The 26,183-nt window shown below is 38.1% G+C and overlaps 1 protein-coding gene and 1 long non-coding RNA gene across 2 annotated transcripts in view; one reads left to right on the top strand and one right to left on the bottom strand.

The window, feature by feature from the left end:
* The window catches only part of LOC101886227 (ovostatin), a 370,063-nt gene that overhangs the window by 74,271 nt on the left and 269,609 nt on the right, over positions 1 to 26,183 (bottom strand). The gene's annotated exons all lie outside the window — the stretch shown is intronic.
* LOC141377833 (uncharacterized) lies at positions 8,372 to 11,027 on the top strand. The gene is made up of 3 exons (XR_015509400.1): positions 8,372 to 8,711; positions 8,929 to 9,188; positions 9,385 to 11,027. It is a non-coding gene; the product is annotated as an uncharacterized LOC141377833 (long non-coding RNA).

The following is a 26,183-nucleotide window of genomic DNA, read 5'->3' as shown; positions in this document are numbered from 1 at the left end:
GATGCTGAATCACTGATGTGTTTGTTTGCATTATTTCCCCGTTCTAAAGTTCAATTTCAAACGGTTTATTTTATTTTCAAGATCTGAGGTGAACTATCTGCTGCTGCTTTCAGTAGTATGGTAATAAAAATGTCATGACATTTAAACTCACATTATTAGTATTTAACACTGAATAAAGCTCTTGAGGTTTACTTAAAGAGCCCATATTATGGGTTTTTGAAAATTCCCCTCCATGTAGTGTGTAACACAGCTCTAAGTGAAGTGAAGTATCCAGCTAAGGCTTAAATCTGTAAGAATACAGTGTTTAAAACTGTTGATTCATCTATAAAAGAGTCGATTCATAGTGCTTCAAACGAGTCGCCTTGATACCGACTCATTAGGTGTTTCGCCATGACGTACGAACGAAACAAAGTTTTTCACGTGCACGCGCAAACCCGGGAGATTTCAAACCTGAGGCCCCGCCCTCTGACACAGTAACCCAGACACACACACACACACACACACCCACAAACACACGCACACAAACATGCCGGTCGATTGAAGTCACACTGCAGATGGATATATTGAGTCTCTACCCAAACATGAAACCTCAGCATTATAGCCAAGCAGTTGGAAACTACTGGAAACTTCTGGAAGCTACATGCTACAAAGAATACTTCATCTGCGTTTGCTAAAGGAAGGATCAGTAACTTACTGATGGACATCAGGATGGGTTTCTTCCATTTCTCAAGTGTAAGTACGTGCGGTTAAAGTTGTTGCCTCGTTGACTCTAGCTTGCAAATGTATTTAGTTGTGATTTGTTACTTGTAACCGAGTGTACTGTATCAGGTTAACTGGCTATATTCTCTTATCGCGTGCAAAGTCACGTTAAAAACGCGACGCGTGGTGCTTTGTTTATGGAGCTCCGTGGTAACGTTAGAGGTGTGCATACCCGCGGCTGTCCCCGCGCCAGATTTCTGCGGCGCGGGAATAAATTTCCGAATAAATCGCCGGAGCGGTCGGTAACGGGTTTGATTTGGGACGGGAGCGGGCTGCCTGAGAAAGAGAAAGATGTGTCTGCTTGGTGCTTGTGTGTTAGTGCGCACGCGCGCGTATGAGAGAGAGAGAGAGAGAGAGAGAGAGAGAGAGAGAGAGAGAGAGAGAGCGAGCGAGCGAGCGAGCGAGAGCTTTATGCTTGGTGCTGTGTGTGTGTTTATACAGATTTTCGGTTTTGTTCTCCCCCGCTCTTTAGCGGGATCGGGCGCGGCGGGCAGAATATGGGGCGGGTTCTAAGGCTAAAACCTGGCGGGTGCGGGCGGAAGCGGGAGCGTTCTCGTCCGGAGGTGTGTGTGTGTGTGTGTGTTTGTGTGGCAGCTAAAATCCACGCCTACACTATCTAGCGTGTATGAACTGTGATTACTTTTTAAATTGCTGATTAGCTATTGGCCATTTCACTCTCTGACTGAAGGCAGTCGACCAATCGCGACAGACTGTCATCGGTCCAATCAGCGCAGATTAGCTTCGCGCTAAGGAGGGGTTTGGGAACAAATGAATCACTGAACGATTCATACAGGAGTCGCTGGGATAATTAGGTAAAAATAAATGCAGATTATAAGACCATGAAAGTGTTTTTTGACCTTGCATGCATATTAGACTGTTGTTGGAGACCCTTACAACCAAGATATGACCCTATTTCATGTATAATATGGGCTCTTTAAGGTGATCATTGCCAGTTTTCTGTTGTTTGGCTGCAAAAATAGAAACCGTTTCTAAAATATAAATTCCAGGTGTTGGTTAGGACAAAAACTCCTTTTAATAGTAACATATTCCTTTTATTTAGAACACAATATAAATTAGCCTGAAAACAGGCTCACTTCTGTTGGTCTTTAATCTGGCAACCTATGCTTGCTTGTGTTTTGTTCGAAGAATGCACTACCTAGTTCAACCACTGGGTGTCAAACTTACATACTGCACCTTTAAGTAATAAAATATTTGCATAAATGTGACCCTGGATCACAAAAACAGTCATAAGAATCAATTTTCTGAAATTGAGATTTATACAATGGTTTGTTAGAATACTACAATAGACACATATATGAAAATCTATGTATCTGTGGGTTAAAAAAATCTAAATACTGAGAAAATTCAATTTAAAGTTGTCCAAATTAAGAACTTAACAAGACATATTACTAATATTAAATTTTGATATATTTACACAAGGAAATTTACAAAATATTTTCACTGAACATGATCTTTACTTAATATTCGACATAGAATGTATTGCCAAAAAAACACCCATGCAATATAAGAATTGGTTTTGTGTTTTAAAATAAACCAGTAATTTGAAAACATGATAATAGTTCTTAAACATAACCCTAACATATCAAAAGTAAAACCATGTGACTTAGTTGAACTGCCAATAGTTTAAAAAGCCCTGTCAAAACTGTGAGGTATAGATTCCTTCACAGTTCAATAAAGTACATTCCCGAACACGTGTGTTTGCTTTAATAATGTTCATGAGCATGCACATCACAAGAACCCCAGTGAGCCATTAAACCCATTAATAATAAATGCACTGAGTGCCTGGCCTAAAATGCCTGAACACGACACATATGACATTAGCTACATGGCAAGTATATATTCCTACTGTAATTAAGCACAGGATTGTGTTGAACAGGAGTAAAGTGAGATTGGCTCTTGTGATTGGCTGCTTCGTCCACCAATGTGCCGCTGCAGCTCACCTCTAATCAGCCTCTTCCTGTAGACCGACTCCAACAGCGCTTCTGTTTCCTTTTATCTTTCCTCCCCTCCGCCTTCAACAGATCACATTGCACAGCAAAAACGCCTGTTAACTCTCCCCGTCCTCCTGCAGCCTTCCCAACCTGACAACAAAGAAATTGGTCGACAAAGCTTTTTGGGGTTGAGAATTTCAGCATTCGCACAGCAGCTGTTTTAGTTTATGAAGCTATAGGTTAAAAATGCCCTTTTATTAATTAGCACAATGAATATTCAGACTGTATTTCAAATGCATTAGTCATTCAGTCATCTGTTATATTAAGATCAAGAGTGCAGGTATTATGTAAATATGTGAATATCTGATGCAATGCTTTCAGGAATGCAGAACATCTGGCATTGCACCACATTCCACTGAATTCCCTCAGTCATTTTTGAGAAAAACCTGAAGGTATCTGTTTCGTTTTGTGGCATGTGTTGCTGTTCTAAATAAAGAAAAAAAGAAAAGAGAGATGTTTTATTACTATTTTTTTTCTTCCAGGCATCCTTGGACTATAACTCACGTTCTTGGCCTTGGTGTTGTACCCATTCCTGGCACACCATAAAAAAAATCGTTTTACAATATCTGTTGTGAAAAGCCGCACCTTGATAAAATGTAATTGAATTTAGTTTGTCCTTGGTCTTCTGCGACTTTACTGAAATAAAGAAATGAATTCATAGCATGGCGTGAAGGACATAAGACATTCAATATGCAAGTATACTTTCAGCGCAATTGCAAAGTGTCTCATCGGCCAACCTTGTGACGGCAAGGAATATTTGATTTGAATTGGGACTCCCTCGAAATACTGGAATCATGGCTTTTAATAGATTTAAAAAGAGTTGCTCATCAATTATGCAGCATCTCCTGCCTTTAAGATGAGACGGCAAAGATAGCTTAAGGAAAATGAGAGACTTTTCAGAGCTGGATTCTGTGCCTGTGTTAACAAAATAAACTCCATACGTCTTTTCTTTAACGTGAACGCGCGGAACTGCGTGCGCTAGAGAGTCTGCGAGGGGCCAGGTGTTGCTAGATTCGGCTTCTCAATGTCACCGGTGATGTGGAAGGACAAAGGCAGTATTGAGAGCCCAGTCAGAGGCCTGGGAGGAGCGGGATAGTTTTACAGAAAAGCCTCTGTTTGTGCCAAGCCTGCACCCGTACACAACAGACACTGTGTTCTGCTGCTCCGCTCCCAGCTTTGTCCTTGCGCTCTGCCTCTCTCTTCCCCCCTCTTTTCTCCTTGTTTCGAACAGGTAGCAATGGTGCTCGCATCTAGGCCACAGATCGGAGAGACAGATAGCTGACTGTTAAGAACACAGTTTGGCATTCTAGACTCGGGCTCTTAACGTCCCACACAAAGACCTGGAGCCGGACGGAAACATGATAAAGGTGCGCGCCATCTCGCTTGCTAAGCACACCGAGCAGTGACGCCCCCCACCTCAGACTACTGGGAAGTCTCGCTCCAACGGACATCTGTCTGTGGTCTTTTACCTGCTGGGAATGGAAGACCTTTGAAAGGAAATCTAAACTTAATCATTCCTAAAACATGTGAAAAACTTCTGAAATATGTCAAATGCATGGTTTTGGAACATTTTTCAGCGAGACCAATGTGATCACATCAACACGTCCATATTTTTTACATGAGACTTTGAGAATAAAATGTTTCCAGCTTGTTTAAATATGGTTTTACATGTAAAGCTTAAGTGGTTTTCAGTAGGAAATGAAATGATGAGATTGGAACGGCTAGATTAAACCAACTCAAACCAAAAAAAAGCTGCACAAAAATGACATTTCTATATATTTCCTGGTTTTAAATTAAAGTAGAAAGGAAACCTGTTTTACTGATATCCTTCCATAGTCGAAACACTGACTGAGCAATTATATGAGATGTAAGATGTTCTTACACATTCACTCTTAAAAATAAAGATTCCAAAAAGGGGTTTTCAGTGATTCCTTAAGAACTATTTATGATACCACAATGACATTTTGACTGAACGGTTGTTCAACAAAAAACTTTACACTTATTGGAGTTAACTTGAAAAGTTCAGATGCAAAAACCTGTAAATGCCATTTGAAATGTTCTTCTAAAAATCAGCATTTTCATCAGGGTCCAGTGTGTAGGGTCCAGCTTCAAGGTGAAATAACTCAACATAAACAATAGAGGCTGAAAATAATGCTTATTTTTCTATGGAAATTTCAGATGGCACTTAGAGGATTTTGCATCTAAACTGCTTGTTAACAAAGGTTCAGCAGCAGGACCATGCCTCACTTTGCCTCAAACAATCACCTACTCCCTAAAACGTATTTAAGGCAGACCAGCCCTCTAGCACTGTTGTTCTCGTTCTCTCGAACCCTCCCTCCCTCTATTTCCTTGCTTCCCATTAACAATTCTTATAACCCTTTCTTCCCTCCTAGGTCAGGGGTTAAACCAAAATATTACAGAGATGGTACCCCCACTCTGAGTCTCTGGGCATCATCGTAAGATGCCCGAACTACCTACCTACCTGTTGACTGTTTATCATCTTACCTCCATTCCCCTTTATCACACTCTTCCCTTACTATCCCTTTTTTATCTCTAGAAATAAAATCCATCAATCTAAAAACCCAAGGACAGTGCCATGGCGCAGTGGGTAGCGCTGTCGCCTCACGGCAAGAAGATCACTAGTTTAAGCCCGACTGGGTCAGTTGACATTTCTGTGTGGAGTTTGCATGTTCTCCCCGTGTTTGTGTGGGTTTCCTCTGGGTGCTCTGGTTTCCCCCACAGTCCAAAAGCATGGGCTATAGGTAGTGTATGTGTGCGTGTGAATGGGTGTATGGGTGTTTCCCAGTTCTGGGTTGGGGCTAGAATGGCATTCGCTTGGTATAAAGGAATGCTGGATAAGTTGGTGGTTCATTCCGCTGTGGCGACCCCATATTAATAAAGGGACTAAGCTGAAAGAAAATGAATAAATGAATAATCTAAAAACTCTTTTCCACTAGAAACAACATTTTATGCAATTAAACATTTCCAGGGATGTTAGAGGTACTGACCACAGTGAAAAATATCTATTTTTTAAAGGGTTTGTTTGGTGTTACAACTAGTAGTAAAGGAGAATAATTGATGGCGTTCACTACACAGCCCTCTGTCATGCCATATTAAAGAGCTTCAGAATTGCTATTTTTAAAAACTACTGTGTTTGATTAGCACACATGCATAATGAACCAGAACCTAAGGTAAATCATTCATTCATTCTTTCATTTTCCTTCGAGAAATAGTTTCTATTTCAGAAGTTGCCACAGCAGAATGAACCACCAATTAACTCATTCCTTCATTTTCTTTTCGGCTTAGTCCTTTTATTAATCTAGGGTCACCACAGCAGAATAAACCACTAACTAATTCAGCATATGTTTTACACAGCAGATGCCCATCCAGCTGCAACCCATCACTGGAAAACAGCCATACACTCACTCATTCACACACACACTCATACACTACGACTAATTTCATAAATTCATTTTCTTTCAGCTTAGCCCCTTTATTCATTAGGGTTTGCCACAGCGGAATGAACCTCCAACTATTCCAACATATGTTTTATGCAGCAGATGTCTTTCCGGCCACAACTTAATACTGGGAAACACCCATACACTCACTCAATTACACACACTCATACACTTTGGCTAATTTAGTTTATTCAGTTCAACTGTACCGCATGTATTTGGACTATGGGGGAAACTGGAGCACACGGAGAAAACCCAAGTGAACACGGAGAACGTGCAAACTACACACAGAAATGTCAACTGGTCCAGCTGTGACTTAAACATACCGTACTGCCTATTGAAGTAAAATCCTTTAGCATTAAACCATCTTTTCTCGTGTCTCTCAATCAAAGTTTTTTCTTAATGGTCATGTAATAAAATCTCTCATACGTTAGCTCACTGACACATCTTACTCCAGTATCCTTTGAATTTGAGGAAATGAGCAAGGAAGGAAGAGCATAAGACAGGAAATGAAGAAAAGAGAAAATGTAGGCATCTCAATACACGCCTCGACTCACACACAGCTCAGTCTCGGAGAAAGTGTGTCTGGTCTGATCCTCTCACAGGGGTGTGATCTGCCTGCTGCATGAAAACAGAGAAAGATGACACTGATGTGATAATGAGACCCACCCAACCGCACAGACAAACAGCCTGTCCTTCCCAAACTGACAAGTCATCAGAAAGCAGTCAGCGGCAGCTCGGCCCCCATCCTGAGCAGCATCTCCTGCACCTCCATCCGTCTCTCTCTCTCTGTTTCTGGCCTGATTCTGCGTGACATTACCAGCCGGTGCTGCTCCTCCACCTGCCTCTGCCCAACTCACTGACCAGCCACTTTCATCATCATCATCCTGCACACACATCACTGTGACCGGGACAAACCATCAAATCAGCTGCACTCCAGTCCACTGTGAGAGAGCAGAGAGCTCTTTTTAGAAAAAGAATTACATATACAAAAATAAAAACCTTTCTTATTGTATCTGTGTTTGATTTTTTTTTACTAATAATCTCAATCATAACTGATGTTTTTAATCATATTTGCATGTTTACATAATGTCATGTTTATTATAATTGGAGATTAGAGAGCATACCCATTGATGTGCAAATACTGTGTGGCAATCAGAAGCCTTTGGTGTTTATTATGCAGTTATGAGAAGCAGGGTTGTGGACAAATGGGATTTGACTGTGGGCTGGGCTAAACAAGACAAGCAAACAAAAAACAAAATGCACTCTTTTTTTTGTCACTGGATATAAAGTACATGTAATGTAATGTTAAAGGTGCAGTTGGGGATCTGCCAAAATGCTAACCGTTAGCATGATAGCTTTAAAACACAAGCTTTCAAAATCTTCTATCCAAAGGCATGCCTCCTGAAATGACAAATGTGCACATTAAAGACGACAGAGACCTACTAGATCATGTCATTTACCAGTTTTTAGTACTTATTAATACTATAATTCCGAAGGAAAAACTATATTATGTCTAGCACGTTTTCAGTTGTGTAGCAAGCAAAACTTGTCATAATGTGCAATATTTAATGCATGCAAGAATCGCTGGTCTCTCTCATGCACTTTGCCCTAAATCAACTATGCTTACTGGTGAATCGGCATGATGCAGGAATTACACTTATTACTAAGTCATACTTGCATGCTATTTTAGACTGAATATTCAAAGTAGCATAGTAAATAATATAGGGAATGCTTCACAGGTTGTCATTGTTCGAAAATGAAACATTGTGATGTGAATAAAACCAATTTCACCTCAGTAAAGCAGGATAGGACGAATAGCGCTATTTACTGATGTTTTGTTGTTAACCTGAATAAAAATCTACATTATCGATGCTGTAAAAGGTTCCTTATGAAACAGAAAATAGTCACACCAGTCATTCCCCAGAAGATTTCAGTGGCTGAACAACACTTCTGTGCATATAACCCATTCATAAAACAACAAATCTACATCAGCTTTGTGACTAAAATAGTTTTTAAACATCACATTACTTGTCTAAAGGAAATACTTCAGCCATGGTGTTGTCCTTCCACCAGTGTGCAAAAGTAACTCCAATATTGATTCAGGATTTTAAAAAGTTTTGATTCAGCTTTTTTTTTTTTTTTACCTCTGTCACTCGTGTGCACATGAATGCATGTTTATTTGCAAACGGCGGATGTCTGCATGAACAGGAGTGCGCAGATGTACTAATCTACATTTGCTGACAGACAGTTTTGGGCTACTTATCAGTATTATTAGAATTGTTGGCCCAACAAATTTTAATTGGATGAACATTTTTTGTCTTATGCCTTAGCCAAAATGTAAAAATACATATAAATGTTTAGATCATTTACTTAATAAGTACTATTGGAATGTGAAGAGACTTTCAACCAGCACAACAAAAAAATGTTTCTGAAGACAATCACCTACACTCTCAGAAATAAAGGTACGCTAGCTGTCACTGGGGTGGTACCTTCTCAAATGGTTCACATTTGTACTTAAAGGATCTATATTGGTTCCTCAAAAGTATATATTGTACCTACAGATTTTAAGAAGTACACTTTTGTACTTGTTAGGTACAAATATGCACCCTTGAGGTATTTATATGGACCTTTTAGGTACGAATTTGTATCTTTTGAAAAGGTATCACCCCAGTGACAGCTCACGTGCCTTTATTTCTGAGAGTGTGCACCTTTAAATAATGAAACCATAGCCTCACTTTAATATATAAAGGTCCTGTGAAATGCTTTGTAAAGTGCATTTTTGTTCAATGTGTGAAGTAACTACAACTGAAACATGAAGACACGATGGGACATAAAATAGCTCCTCCCACTTTATAAAAAAACAGCCAATAGTGTTCGATTTTATCACAGCTCTGCCAGTGAGAATGGTTAAGCTCAAGGGCATCAAATGTAAGGAAAATGAGAAGCCTCTAGAACAGGGGTGGCCAACCCTGTTCCTGGAGAGCCACCGTCCTGCAGATTTCAGTTGCAACCCATATCAAACACACCTGCCTGTAATTATCACGTGGTGTTCAGGTCCTTATTAATTGGTTCAGGTGTGTTTGATATAGGTAGCAACTGAAATCTGCAGGACGGTGGCTCTCCAGGAACAGGGTTGGCCACCCCTGCTCTAGAAGGTGGCAGGACATGTTAGATACTATAAAGCATTTGATTAGTCTGAAAATTTTAGAAGAAACTGAAGTATGAGGTAATGTCAAAAAACATCAATCCATTAAAGCAAAGGTGACAAACTGCAAGTTTTGGATCAATGCTGTTTAATGTTTAAATGCAAATTGTGTCACTGTTTTTGGAGCACAATAAATAATATTTTCATTTCCCTGGGACTTTAAACACTTTCTTTAAATAAATTGTCTAACTATAATATAGGCTACACAATAAACAACAACAGACACAAAAACGAATGGTATATTGTGCACGTTACTGCACAGCGACTGAAGCAGCACTCAGGTGGGTCTGTTCCAGTAGGTGCTGAGCATTTGTGGATCTTCAGAGAGCAGCAGGAGGAGGACATGAGATAATCAGCCGTCCACAGAGCCGTGACATTCGCCTATTGTCTGCTCTTCCAGGCTGACGGAGCACAGAGAAAAAAACGGAAATGCAGCTTTAGTTCTGCGTCAGTCACTTTCCCTTTTCTTCCCGCGCCGAAGCAAGTGTCTGAGAGCGGCATTCATGAGCGTCTTCCTCTCCAACACCTCCGAGCAGAAGAAAACCTCAAAACATCATCACTCCAAGACGGTGAACACACCAGCCTCCCCTAATGCCACCAGCAGACTATTGCCTTTCCAGAGGAATTCTGACGATGGTTTTTTAATATTGCACGCCGCTTTGCGCCTTCAGATTTCACGCTGCAACATTAACACGAGCTGACACCGGGGATTAGAGACAGACAGCTGGAATGCCCGGGCCTTTTGTGCCGCGTGGATCTCTGCCAAAAGCCTTCGCTCTGGGGCCAAGAGGGACCTGGGAAAAAGAGTGCTCCTTGGAAATAAACACAAGACTGACCAAGAGGAAGGAATGTGCCATGCCATTGGTGGACAAAACGTCTGAGCGAACAGAGAGCGAGAAGTTTGGGACCAGCAACCTGTGCAGCAGCTGCTCACCCTCCGTCCTGCAATTTTGTTGCGCTCTTCGTGGGCATCTTCTTCTGAATGTGTCTGAATGACACACCTCCCACAGAGATTCCTGCTCTGAGTACTGCCTCATTCCAGGGGCAGAAATGGCATTTGCAGTTCACTAAATGGCATATTTGTCAAAACATACTTCTGACTTTTTCTCATTGATGTTAAATATTTGAGATTGCGTCATCACACTGAAAAATACATATGTATTAGTCATTTCTACTTGCATTACTTTCAACTGACTTTTAAAGTTATTTGAAAGAAAAGTTCAAACATGATCTTAAGTTATTTTGTGTAACATAAAACATACTGTCATGACCTTGGGCATATAGTAGCCTACATTTTACATTCTACCCTGAATAAATGATTTCTGCAAAATTGTTGCAAATAATTTATATATGTTGAATTTAAACAAATTAAATTTAGTAAGTTAAACCTAATTTGTTCATTTAAATTCAGCACAAATAAATTGTTTACAATCACTTAACTTAAAAAAAGATGTAAATGCAAGGAACCATCTTTGAATCATTTGTTTTCAGTGAAGTGAGAAAAGTGAAATCGAAATTGTAGTTTATCTTGATGGCCTGAAATAATTAAAAATAAAATAAATATGAAAATTTGATTCAATAAAAAAAAAACCCACTAAAATACCAAAACCACCTTATATTATTAGTAATAATTATTGTATATTGTTATTAAATATAATTGAATCATTAAATTTATTATTATTATCACAACAGTACAGTTTATATATTTCTAATATTTGGTATATTTTTGTAATTATATAACAAAACTATGTAAACATGCATACTGTAAATGAAGTCCTAAATGTAATTTTTTCATACTATTTTTTACATGCTATTTTTATGTAATAAACTGATTTGAATGCACAATTCTATTTTAAAAAAACTAAGATGAATGTTAATTATGGAATAAAAATGACAAAATTACAGTCTTTTACTTGATAATAATGATGATAATAGTAATAATAATATCACTTTATTTGTAATGTACGGTACATTAGTGTTGCATGGTGGCTCAGTAGTTAGCATTGTTGCCTCACAACAAGAAGGTCGCTGGTTCAAGTCTCGAACCAGTTGACATTTCTGTGTGGAGTTTGCATGTTCTCTCCGTGTTGGCATGGGTTTCCTCCAGGTGCTCTATTTTCCCCCACAGTCCAAAGACATGCGATAGGTGAACTGAATAACCTTAATTAGCTATAGTGTATGTGTGTGAATGTGAGACTGTATGGATGTTTCCCAGTACTGGATTGCAGCTGAAGGGCATCCACTGTGTAAAACACATGCTGAATAAGTTAACGGTTCATTCTGCTGTGGCGATCCCTGATCGATTGAGGAATGAATGATTCGGTATTTGTGATAAATGATATATACTTTGAGTCTTTTTTAAATATAAGTGTTTTTAAAAAATAATAATGGTGTAAATAAAACACGTGTGTACTGTACACACACACACACACACACACACACACACACACACATTCACATACAAACAGTCAATCACTGCTGCAATCTATTTTTCAGAAAAAGTTGGGACATGTAGTTGATTTTTTATGCTATTAATTTTTAACATTATTTTTCATAAAATGAACAGATTTAAATGCATTGGCTTGACAGCTCTATTTTAAAAATATCTTCCTGTAGGAATGAAAAAACAGAGTAGAGTGACTTTCCAATGTAACACATTAATAATCAAGAAACACTTCAAAATTGCACTTAAAAAGGGGAGTGGAGAAGGTCAGGATTGAGGAAACTTATGCCAGAAAGTTTAAAACATGCCAAATTACAAAATGATTTATTTTATCAACATAAAGCCCTGAAGATCAGAGGAGAGCAATTACTAATATTCTTGCCCAAGAAACTGGCCTATTTATTTTTCTCAGTTTATCCTGGCAGTTTCAAAAGACATACTAGCATAAATATCTTAAATATCTGCCAAGAATCTGAAGGCTTCTGTCTCATGCCAAACCAAACGAACTGTTACAGTTTCTTGAATTATTGTTGCATTAAATGAATAATGGTTTGTTTGTATTCATAGATGTTAAATGCATTTGTATGGCACTCTTTTATACATGTCATTGTTGAAATTGAAGTTGAATAATAAAGAGACATTTTAACTGAGAGAGTGGTATGGCAAGAACACAGTTTTACTTGAGTACAGATACCTGAATAAAACATGATTCCAGTAAATGTACTTTTTACTTGAGCCAATGATTTTTTTAAAAAGTAGATTTTTAATGTACTCTAAAAGGGTTAGTTCACACTAAAATGAAAATTGGCACATGATTTACTAACCAAGGGAAACTAAAGGGAAAAGCAAAAAATAATCTGGCTCTTTCAAGCTCTACAATGGCAACGTTTTAGCTGTTTTTCTTTAACAGGTTAAAACAAGTACAATTTGTCCATCTATCCATAAAAAATAAATGTAGTGAATCATTGCTATTTTTTTGTAAGAAAAATATTCATTTTAAAACTTCTTTCCACTAACTTTCTTACGATGTCTGCCTTTTTGGCAGATGACATGAAGAGATGAATGTGTTGCAGCTAACCTGTTAAGTTTACTGTAGACTCACTCTGACCAGAGCATTTAAATTAGTAATATCCTTTCCATTAACAGTGAGTTGAATGAAGATTCGCTTTTTTATCATTTATATAAGTAAACAATTAACTCCATACTAACTTTGAATGGATCATTTGAATCAGTGAAATACTGCAGTCCCATAGGGTTGGCACAAATTCAGTGGTGTAGTCCTTGCAATACGGACGTACACTCAGTATGCTTACTTTTTTTCCATGAGGTGTTTGGATAAAACCTATTCTGAGGATCAATAATTGCGTGTACCCTCAGTATACTCACTTATTTTCTAATTAAACTTCCCTAATTAAAATGTTTTCACGTCCCCTTTTACTGTAAACCAAATGTTTTTTAACTTGCATCCTAATTTGTTGCAACTGGTGCATTTTTGTTTAAATTATGCCATTCCCCGCCCCCTGACGAGTGCAGGCAGGGCCGGATTAATGTAAGGGCTAGGTGGGGCTGAAGCCCCAGGGCCCTTGGAAGAAGGGGGCCCATGATTGGCTGAAGAAATAATTTGGGCTATGATGCGGGAAACGCCTTTTTGCATTATGCTTTCTCTTGTCTGTAATTTGAGGTATTCCTTTCGGTTCGCTGCTGTTCAAAAATGCCGGTGCTAAACTGGGGCTTTAGAGTGACTGTAGCCCAATCAGAATATTGAATAGCCCTGTTTAAGTCACCAATAAGGATTATCAGATGTCTCAATTTTCCCAGGACAGTCCCTTATTTTATCACCAACACGAGAACCGTCCAGTCAAAGGTAGGCTAACCAAGCTCATGGTAGAACAAAATATTAAATCCAAACAGTCTTCCTCATTAAGAAACTTGTACATGTAGAAACAGAAGTTGGGGTAGGTGGAATCATACTGAATGGACTGCCGCACGGCAGTTACAGCTGCACTCAAACCATCGCCAGCCCACACAATCCTTTCATCACACAATATAACCAAGACAGTGTGCGAACCAATCAAATAGCCTACATGAGCAGTTATCAAAATATCCATGGCTGCGGAGTATCTACTGTATCTCAAATAAATACACCTGGTTATGCTTTACAGTAAGTCACACTGAACCAGTAAGAAAGCAAACTTTTTTATGAGTGTTTACTTTGTCCCTTTTATGAAAACGACAGTAATAATATGGAGCAATGAAATATTGGCACTGGCTTTCATTAGACAATATATCTAATGCAATAAATAAATAAATAAATAAATAAATAAGGATGCTAACCTTCTGTAACTCAGAAGACTACAATAAACTGTTTTGGATATTAAAGCCTGGATATTACAGATATTATATCATTAGAGATTTATGCTCAGCTTAAGTTCTAAAGAACCTTTTAAAAGCTAAACCCCTATTTAAAGTGTTTAAATAGGGGTGTTGTAAAAAGAAATGTTGAGGCATTGTGCTGCATTTATGAGCGTCATCTTCACTGTATGCGTATTCATAACAGAACGGAGCCTAACATTACTGCCTCCTTTTTATTTTCATTGAAATTATGAATCATACCCTCTCTTTTGCTGAATATCAGTTTTAATAATCAATAATGGCCATTAAAAAATATAACGTACAATAAGTTTATACATTATAGTAAATAAAGGCAAGTAATTACTCAATGTACAAAATGTATGCGGTTAGATTAATTATTAACTTATTTTTGCGCTCAGCCAAAACACGTTACCCGAGAACAATAGATTCAAAAGACCAAAGTCAGGGAATATGCTGTTAGATATAGACAACAAGATGAATTAAATATCACGTTTAACAAATATAGTGAGATCAGATCCAACGGGAGATCCTTGATGAACACTCCGACGAGCACAGCTCTCATCTTGGGAGATAGGCTGCAGCGCATGCCAGAGAGTGTGTGTGTGGTCACGTGATGTGCGTTTCAGTCGTTTTGTGTGGACGGAGAGCTGTTCAGAAACGCTGGGTGAAACGATAGTGTGGACGCGGATCGTTTTCAATCTAAAACGCCGTTTTAAAACTGAAACGCACTAGTGTAAACTGGGCCATACTAAACTCTAGCTCTGTCTAGATATCTGAACAGATGCAATTGGATTCGTCAAATTCACAAATTAACTGTTCAGTGTGAACTGACTTCACAGGATAACTGTTATTCAGCTGGATCACGAATTGTACTCCGCTATCACGCCTCTGAGTGGGTGACAATATCTCTAGTTCCAGTGCCAATCATTTTGCTTTAGAAGTGTCATGGAGAGCCATAAGTATTCATTTTGTTTTGACTGTGTTTCACCAGTTCGCTTGCTCATTCAGTCCTGATAGATAATGGTAAATGAACTTGGCTTGATGTCCTTAAAGGAAGCTTGAACCTCCTGTCTTTGAAGGAGGCTACACATTTAAACTCCCAAATGAGTGTAGTTTTAAAGAAAAGAAAAAAAAAGAGCGAAAATGAGGAGGATAAGAGGAGATAGCGGAAATAGTCAGCTGGCACAGTGCAATTGCTGCTTCATTCATTTTCTTTTCGGCTTAGTCCCTTTATTAATCCGCCACAGCGGAATGAACTGCCAACTTATCCAGCACATGTTTTAAGCAGCGGTTGCCCTTCCAGCTGCAACCAATCACTAAGAAACATCCATACACACTCATTCACACACATACACTATGGACAATTTAGCTTACCCAATTCACCTATACTGCATGTATTTGGACTGTGGGGGAAACCAAAGCACACAAAGGAAACCCACACGAACACGGGGAGAACATGCAAACTCCACACAGAAATGCCAACTGACCCAGCCGAGGATCGAATCGGTGACCCTCTTGCTGTTAGGCAAACGTGCTACCCACTGCGCCACCGTGCAGCCACTAGTGCTTGTACTTGCATATCAAGAATCATCAAGGACCACGGTTGCAGCTAAAATGTTCTACTGAAGACCAAAAGTCATCTCTGATGGCCTGAGAGTGAGTAAATTAACGGCAGATTTTCATTTTTTGGGGGCGAACTGGCTTTTAAACGTCCTATTACATGATTTGGTTTCACTGCTAAACTATCAGGCCGTAATTCTTCCTCCAGGCGTTTATCCATTACTGCAGAGCGGCGAGGAGGGGTTTATCATATAGAAGATTTGATGGCGCTGCAGTGGCTTGGTGGGAGTTTCCATGGCAGCTCATGAGTCTGGTCACACCTCATTAGGGCACACAGCGTGTTGGCATAGGCTGGCTGGTTGAGGAGTGTGTGCTCTCCATGGTAATTGCCTTCAGATTTCGCTGCTTCACTGCACACAGTAAAATCACACATCCAAGATGAGGCTCTCTCTGGTGACAAAACACTCCTTTTTTCATGGTACAGGTGTTCCTCTTGCGTTTATTGAGCAGAACAAGTGCGTGATCACTGTGCTGTTGACTAACACAGAAATCATGCTCGCTCCAATCTCACCATCAGCCTAAATGATTAACTAAGGCTTCTTTTTGTTTGTGTGAAGCTGCCATTCAAGCACAGCATTCCTGTTGACGAGTTCTTATACAGTAGATAACCTTATGTAAACTTACATAAGGTTGTATTTTCAATGAAAGCCAAGTGACATCTGGTTTAGTTCATATTGCTTGAGTATGAAATAGTGCCATATGGTAAAATAGGTAGTATTAAACTAGAGGAACATATCAACCTACGTTTTCAAAAGCAATATTTATTCATTCATTTTCTTTTGGCTTAGTCCCTTTATTTATCAGCTGTCACCACTACGGAATGAACTGCTAACTAATCCAGCATATTTTTTACACAGGGGATCCCCTTCCAGCTGCAACCTAGTACTGAGAAACATCCCTACACACTCATTCACTATTCAATTTACCTATAGAGCATGTCTTTGTACTGTGGGAGAAACCGGAGCACCTGGAGGAAATCTACGACAACACCAGGAGAACATGCAAACTCCACACAGAAATGCCAATTGACCCACCCACCCGGGACTCGAACCAGCGACCTTCTTGCTATTAGGAGACAGACATTGAGCCACTGTGTTGCCCTTCAAAAGCAATATATACTGTGAAAATATTCCAAAAAGACAGAATTAGGTTAAAACGCACTTATTATGTTATATTAATATTATGAACATAACACATACAAAACAAGGAGAACATAGTATTATTGACTATCTGTAGCACATTTAGAAGACATTGTCAAGAAAATTATGTAAAGTTAATATTAAATGAAAATTAAAATGTATTTCTTTGGGTCTTTGAAAAGTTATCGGATATTGTATAGTGTAAAATTTGCATAATATTATATTAAATTTAGCTGATAAATATTCTTTCAGATTTGGTAGCCAATAGCCAATATGTAGGCTGTAAGATTTAAATATTGATATGATTTTTTAAAGCACTGACTACAAAAAAGAAAACAATGAAAATTGTATTTAATACTGAAATCTAGACCCCCCCCCCTTAAAAAAAAAAAAAAAAAAAAACAAGGAGAATAAAATGAAACCTCAATTTTTCACAAAATCATTGCAAAATATGTACAGATAATTTTCTTTTGCACCAGTTGACAGATAATATACGTATGCACAACATCCCTATTTTAGCAAATTCTTGTTTTTATAGTTTACAAAAAAACAATAGCAGCGTTGTTTTCCAAAATTTTAGCTTTAGCTTTAAACAGCTTTAGTATTTAAAATTTAGCATTTTTGGCCCACCAAAATGCCATCGTCATGCAAAAAAAACAGCTAAAATACATTTAAAAAAAGATTCTGATTTGACATGGAAGTTATATTGTGTAAACGTACCATTATTCATTCATAAAGTTTTTTATCTTGAATGTGAGAAATTCACATGAAAACAATCCGCAAAGTACATTAAACGGCCCCTAATATTCATAAAGAATGTTATATTTTAGTTTTGGGGATCTCCTACAACAAGCTGTTTCAGGTCTTTTGTTGTCTTATAATTTGCATTTATTTTTACCTGATTATCCCAATGACTCCCATATGATTTGTTCAGCGATTCATTTCTTTCCATTCTCCTCCTTAGCACAATGCTAAACTGCACTGATTAGTTCAATGACCCAGTCTGTTGAGATTGGTTGACTGCGTTTAGCTTGAGACAGAGAGAAACGCCCACCGTGGCTTATCAACATTGTTGACGTATAGTCAGAGTGCAGAGTATATGTGAGCCCAATGCAATAATAATCCACACAGTGGCAAAAGATGAATTATTTTGGAACTTGCACATGAGTCGATACAGCTGATGGTGGCCATACCAATGGCAAATAGCAGAGAATTGCAAGCTTACATAAAACTGTAAAGAAATGCAGGCACCACGTTTTCTACGTAGCTTTAGACACGATGGGCTCTATTTTGACGAAAGTGCAAAGCGCAGGGCGCAAAAGCAATAAGGGCGTGTCGGAATCCACTTTTGCTATTTTAGGGATGGAAAAATCTACTTTGCAGGGTTGAGCTTATTTTCTTAATGAGTTATAGATGTGTTTTAAGAATAAACAAATCAGAGTCTCATCTCCTACTTTCTTTAAGAATCAGTTGCACCGCGCCATAGCGCATTTGCTAGTTACATGACAGACTTTGTAAGTTTAAAAACTGAACACTTCACTAACAAGAAAACAGTTAAACAGAGCATCTACAGCATGAGAATGAGAGATGAGCCTCCTCATTCTTTACTTCTACTTTCACTCTCATGGATAGGGAAACAGAACGCCTATGGGCGCACATATGAGCAAATGCATTTGCTATTTCAACAGCATGGTGCAACATGTCAAAACTAGCAAACAACAATTGTGTCGCACCTTGCGCTGCATTGCACCGGGTGTATGATAGGGCCTGATGTATTCATATAAAGAGTTATCCAGATACAGTACAAGCCACGTGGTATGATTACAAGTAACATAACACAATTAAATACATATTTGCGAGCTAGAGAAAACAAGGAGGCAACCAGTTTAATCACACTTACTTACACTTGTGAACTGGAGGAAGAAATTGATCCATGAACTGTGTACAGTTAAAGTTCCTGTCAACCTCTGATAAAGTGTCATACATCAATAGTCTTTTCTGATCCTTCCATTAACAAACGGCTGACAAATCCCCCATTGCAGGGTAGATTATTGCATTAATCACCAGAACATCACTTATCTTTAGTCATGATCAGTCCCACACACTCCTGCACTCTGCTAGTATCTGAAGGGAAAGGCACGTCAATGTCGATGCAAACAGGCAAAAAAATCTGAACAAATGACGAATCATTTAAACAACTTTAAGACAAATCTTTTATTGTTAAACAAGGTGGACTTTCAGATTTAAACCTCAGCTGGATGTTTTCATTCACTTTCATGCAACACTCAAAGGAAGGTATTTTTCAAAAACCCATAATAGGGGCTCTTTATAACAATATAAGTATTATTCATTGAGGTCTTTAAAGGCATATCCACTGTCATGTATACAGTATTTGACTCTGAGGGGGTTTCAGCAGACCTATTATCCTAAAGCAACACATACATATGAATGTGAAGAATGTCAGGAAAACATAGAGTAGCGCTCCATAAGAATGTTCAGGGAGTATAGCAAAGATGAACTGATAAAACTCTGGGTAAAAGGCAGATTTTTTTGTGTGTGTGAAGTGATGAGATGAAAGCTTGTAAAGGAAAAATAAAGAAAACAGGATATGATGCCTGGAAAGTGAGTAGAATGGGGCAACGCATATGGAAAAAGTTACTGTATGTCTCTATATTGTATGTGACTCTGTTGAGTATACAGTCAGAATTATTAGACCTCCTGAATTAATAGAATTATTATTTCCCCCCAATTTATGCTTAACAGAAATATTTGTCAACACATTTTTATACATAACAGTTTTAATAACACATTTCTAATGACTGATTTATTTTATCTTTGCATGATTACAGTATATAATATTTGACTAGATATTTTTCAGGACACTAGTATTCAGCTTAAAGTAACATTTAAAGGCTTAACAAAGTTAATTGGATTAGTTAGGGTAATTAGGCAAATGGTCTTTGTTTTGTGGTTAGAAGCATAGTTCCTAGAGCATTGTTCTCTAAAAAGTTAAAATGTTAGATGGTTTTACTCGAAGAAAAGAAGAGCTTTAGATTTTTTGCACATTAAACCCCTGACGGCCTATGACAGGGGTGTCCAAATTCGGTCCTGGAGGGCGAGTGTCCTGAAGAGTTTAGCTCCATCCCTGATCAAACATACATAGCTAATCAAGCTCATACAAGATATACTGGAATAAATAGAAACTTCCTAGCAGGTGTGTTGAAGCAAGTTAGAGCTAAACACAGCAGGACACTGACCCTCCAGAATCCAGTTTGGACGCCCCTGGCATATGGGTTAGTTCAGGATGGATTTATGTGCTTTTGGATGCTTCAAAAAAGGGACATGACCCAATTTCATTGTAAAGTTTGGAAAAGCCAGGATAAAATTTGAAACACTCTGTGTTAGTCTGATAGAAGAAAGTCATTTACCTGAGGATGGCTTGAGGCTGAGTACATTTTCATTTTTAGGTAAACTATTTCTAAAAAGTTTCCCATATGACATTTTGTCAACTTTTTTTGTACTATAAAGAGCTTTTGGGGCGATGCAGTGTCACAATAGGTAGTGCTGTCGCCTCACAGCAAGAAGGTCGCTGGGTCACTGGTTTAAGCCTCGCCTCAGTTGGCGTTTCTGTGAGGAGTTTGCATGTTCTCCCTGCGTTCGCATGGGTTTCCTCCGGGTGCTCCGGTTTCCCCCACAGTCCAAAGACATGTGGTACAGGTGAATTGGGTGGCCTAAATTGTCTGTAGTGTATGAGTGTTTGTGTATGAATGTGTGTGTGGATGTTTCCCAGAGATGGGTTGCGGCTGGAAGGGCATCAGCTACATAAAAACGTGCTGGATAAGCTGACGGTTTATTCCGCTGTGACGACCCCGGATTAATAAAGGGACTAAGCGGACAAGAAAATGAATGAATGAATGAATGAATGAATAAAGAGCTTTTTTAATAAATGTTTCAATTTCTTCATGGAACCAGAGATGTCAGCAAAGGATTATTTTTAAGAGGGCACTGCAAAAGAAATGATAGCTTAGGAAATTCTGTTAAAATGTACATATATGCCATGAGTCTAAAATAAAATAGATAACTGTGTAAAATAATCCAGTAAAAAGAATCACTTGTGTGTGTGTGTGTGTGTGTGTGTGAGTGCATGATTGCATGGGTTTTGTGTCTAGTAACTGGGACCATGCAGCTCATACAGCTGTAGCACAGCTCTTATCTCCATGGTAACAGGCGGTGATGCAGGGGGAGCTGGGTAATGCAGTGATATAACACACTTCCCAGTATGCCAAAGGACATTGCGCTTCTCTCCATCTGGATTTTTTAAGGTATAGACATTTTTTTAGGGAAAGAATGTATTCCTTCATTTCCCCTTTATTTTGACTTTTAAAACACTTGTTAATCAAAACATATAATTTAGCAATTCATAAAATTGCCACTTCATAGACATTATCCATTAAAACATAATTCTCCAGACTCTCTCACCACAAGAGCATTTTTACACACCACCTCATATCAAAGAGAAACCCATTGTTTATTAGTTTACAATAGACATATTCTACAGTAACCCGGTATTCCACTAAAGATTTAAACATTCCCAGTAAATCATTGTTTTCTCCATCATTTTGACATTTATGAGATTTTAAAAGGGCCGATTTTGCTTTTCCTACCAGAAAATTGCTAAGTGTACCATGTGCTTTCCATTCTTTTTCGTACTTAACTCCTATAATAAATGTGTTTTTTGTAAACATAAAGCCTAATTTGGTAAATAATTAACTCAAATAAGGGAGCTAAATGAAAGCAATCACGAAAGAGATGAAAAACAGTATCAGACATATTACAAAATAAACACATGGATGATACCATTTCATTAAATTTTGATACAAAACTATTTGTTGCCACAGCACAATGGAGTATACTCCATTGGAGAACATTTGCCCTTTATTAATCAGGGGTCGTCACAGTGGACTGCCAACTTACCCACCATATGTTTTACACAGCGGATGCCCTTTTAGCTGCAACCCAGTACTGGGAAACACCCATACACAATCATTCACACACACACACACACTATGGCCAATTTAGTTTATTCAATTCACCTATACCGCATGTCTTTGGACTGTGGGGGAAACCAAAGCACCCGGTGGAAACCCACACGAACATGGGGAGAACATGCAAACTCTAAACAGAAATGCCAACTGACCCAACTGGGACTCGAACCAGCGACTTTCTTGCTGTGAGGTGACAGTGCTAACCACTGAGCCACTGTGTCGCCATGAATGTATTTTATTTTATTATGTACTCATTGGCTTGGATGGAAAGTTTAAAAAATCTGTCATCAATTACTTCTACTCAAGCCCTTCCAAACTTGTATAATTTCCATTTGTGGAATGTGAACATATGTTTATAGATGCTGTAAATTATTTTTGTTCCCATTCAGTCAAGGTTAGTAGGGTCAGTAACAACACTGGACCACCTTGACTTTCACAGTACATCAAGAAGAAGAAATGTTAGCAGAAGTTGGTGTACACACAGTTTTCAGTCAAAAATCAATCACTTGTACATTTATAAAAATGCAAAGTAACATAGTGGAGTGTGTTTTCCAAACCAATGACATAGTACCATGCATCGTTTGGGACAAGAACGTTGTAGTTACCAGTGTTTCCCGAAACCGTAGCTGCTTTATCGCAGATCCATCGTTTGAACCACATTAGTTATAAAGTAAAACGTCCACAATGACACTCTAAACAGGGCAGAGTAACAACTTCTTTAGAGAAAAAAAAACATAATTTCTTCATGCAAATTATATATTTTTACACACTCACGCATTTACAAAAAAGAAAAAGAAAAAATGCAATATTAGTTTTGGTATAAACATGCACTCGTTTTTCACATTAAATGAAGTAAATGTAAACATCATATATAGGGCCAATGTTTCCTTTACAAATATTATTGAGAATACTTCATATTCCATGCTAAAACATCAAAACCACTTAGCTAACACGTCTAATTTCATATATAAATCATTAGGCTAATGGTTGTAATTTACAGTAGGCCGTTTTAAAAGAAAAGAAATGTTCTAACCAATAGACCCGTGTTATATAGGCCCACAGTACAGATACATTTCTTAATAAATAACCCACTATAAATTAAAAGCAGTAACGTTTGCTGTATATTTTTGTTTTCACAAGCCTTGGAGACGAAGCGTAAATTCTGCTTTTATATAATAGGTCACCTATAGTTAGGCCCACATCGAATCTGCGCGCACAGAATTCCACAGACTTTCTGCAGAATTCCGCAGATTTTTAGCCCATCATCAATTATGTTTATTTACATGAGTAAATGTGTGTAAATCTATATTTGTTCAGTTTTTAAATTAATTACAGTAATATTATTGACTAATATGAAAATGTTCATCTGATTTATAAACATTGCAGTTTGTTAAATAATATTTTCTGTCTTTTAGTAGATATATTTTATGAGAGAATTGCTTTGTTTACCAAATAAAGTGAATCTAATTTGGTTTCCATTTTAAACATTAAATAAAAGTTAAAAAGATATATTTTTATTTCATATATTAAGGGTTTTATTTATGATACTCCCAAAATAATTCTGCAGAAATCCGCAGACTTTTACCAAAATTATCTGCGGAAATAGCAAAAAACATCCGCAGATTCCGTCTGGCCCTACCTATAGCTTTTGTCATGAGCCACGGCTACGTTCAAAATGGCATAAATGTTTTTAAAGTGCACTGCGAAAGGAAATCAATTGTCAATATAAAAATTGCTAAAACTGAACTGTAAAAATACTTTGAAAGCAAATAACACCTAAGAGTGATGTCATTAATGTTTTTTTTAACCCTTCCAAGTTTAAATGTTGGAACATTCTAGATGTATATGACATAGGGGAATAAGTGGGAATAGAACACAGCCAGGAACTATGCAACTCATACATGAGCGCAATAAGTGGTGCACTGCAAAATGAACGGATCTCGCCTTCTGTCATATCTTTTTTGTTTGTTTGTCCATTAGTTTGGTAACACCACATATTTTTGTATAAATATTTCTTTTCAGACATTGCATTTTTTAAGATTCGGTTTGTGAATGCATCTGCATAAAACTTCTAAACTAAAAAAGAAAAAGGATGTGCTTCAGCTAAAATTTCACTCTTAATTACAAAGAATCACCAAGCAGCACATTGAATTAAATAAGGCATTTTAATGTAGAAAGACAGCAGTATTATTAGAATCTCTTCCATTTACAACTTTGAAAAATCTTCAGTAAATCTTCAAGCTTTTATTCATGAAAAATGACATACAATAAAAAAATAGCATGGCAGATGCTTTCTAGTAACTTCAGATGTCAAGGTTTCAACAGGTCCTTGTCTGTGGTGAGCCCCCTTTAGCTTCGCCAAGAGAGATGTGGAAAGTCCCAGGGTTCACTGAGGGAAGCCATCAGGTGAATAGGCTTTGAACCGTCCCGGTGGATGAGAGCGTAGTGGGTGGTGCTCCCTCGAGAGGGACGGCAGTGCAGAGCCCCTGCTCTCATTCAGTCCTCTCCGGGTTTGCACACAGCTTCTCAAGTGGCCCATGAAAGCCCATTACCTCCTTGTGGGAGGGCTTAATTGAAGCTGAAATGCAGAGAGACAATGGTGCGCAGAAACCTGAGTGAACGCAAGTATGAGTGCAGCACTTCCCCATGGCATTAACGGTGGCATAAATGACAATAAAGTGCTTTGTAACGCAGTGATATGGCCCTATATATCTGTCGTGAGGCGGGCCTGCCTCATTAGAGAGCTGTGCACAAAGAAGGACATCAGTCAGGAGGTACACGGGTGACTGCCGCTTCTCGCATCATTAGCTGTCCCAACGATGCCATGCGATACATTCTAGTGCAATATCATAAAAGAACTACCGAAGAAGAGCCCGGACAAAAAAACTATGCAGATGCTGTGAGGCGGAACATTATTAGTTTATTCACTGTGCAGGTGGCCAGATTACAGTGCTTAGAGGGAGGTGCGATAAAAGGAAACTCCTAAGGATGGCCACCACGCATCCACGGATGAAGCCTAAAGTGCTCATTCTTTTCTTTTTAAAAGCTATTCTGCTTCAAGCTGAGGTGTGTAATTTTTTGGATTGTAAACTACGCTCTCTGCTTAATATGCAGTGGCAACCACAAGGTTGAAACGCATAAACGTTGTTGCTCTTTGCACTTGCATTGCTTTGTGCTCAACTAACGCCACTTAGCCAATGACTGGACTACCAATATGGTGTTGGCGCTTGCTTGAGGACACCTGCTTGAAAACAATCAGTTGTACCAATTCAGTATTTTTTCCCTACAAAGGAGCTGAAACTAATCTAGTAAGTTTTCAACTTTAAAATTCACATTTAATTCCAGTTCAGGGGTGCGTTTCCCGAAAGCCATCGTTAGCCAACTAAGGTCACAAGTTCAGTTGTTAAAAACGTAGTTCGTTTATTTGGCATTTCCCAAATCCATCGTTCCAACGAATATTCGCAAACTGCATGGCAAACTTGTTCGTTTCCAACTATACCTCTAGAGCTGTAGTTAGAAATTTAAATATCTGGTCTGGCTATAAAGTTTCAAGAAAACTTTTAAGTATATTAAAAGTAGATTTCCAATAATAATAATAAAGGGACAAAGCTGAAAAGAAAATGAATGAATAAATGAATAAATGGATATTTTGCAGATTATGCATTAAAGCAAACAAAACAACTTCCCTAAAAGGTTCTTTGGATAACTAAAACATAGTTCTCATAGGAAAACATGACATCAGGAAAAAAAAAAACACATTTTAGAACCCTCCCAGCAAGCATTTTTTGTTTTTAAAAGATGTCTAATAGGTGTCTAATAAACTAAACAGTCGTGTTAGCTAAAATAAGGCTAAATTTGGGCTGTCAGTGAATAGACGTCTAAGAAAAGGCCAAAACTAGTCATCAAATATACAAAAATAATTGACTACACATTTAAAGTATGTCTAATCTGTCTATTTCACGATGAAACTGTTTTATGTAAAGTTTAATTAAGTACTAATTTCAAGAAGAGCACACGCTTATGATTGAAAGCAGCTGGTCCTTATTAGCTAACGTATGATTCACCAATCAGACAATTCCTAAATCACTATAAATAACCAGAGTATCTTATCCATCTTAAAGAATCCACC

Source organism: Danio rerio, chromosome 15 (genome assembly GCF_052040795.2).
Source record: "Danio rerio strain M-AB ecotype USA chromosome 15, GRCz13ab, whole genome shotgun sequence".
Taxonomy (NCBI): Eukaryota; Metazoa; Chordata; class Actinopteri; order Cypriniformes; family Danionidae; genus Danio; species Danio rerio.
The sequence above is the reverse complement of the archived record's forward strand: the minus strand, read 5'-3'. Positions and strand labels throughout refer to the sequence as shown.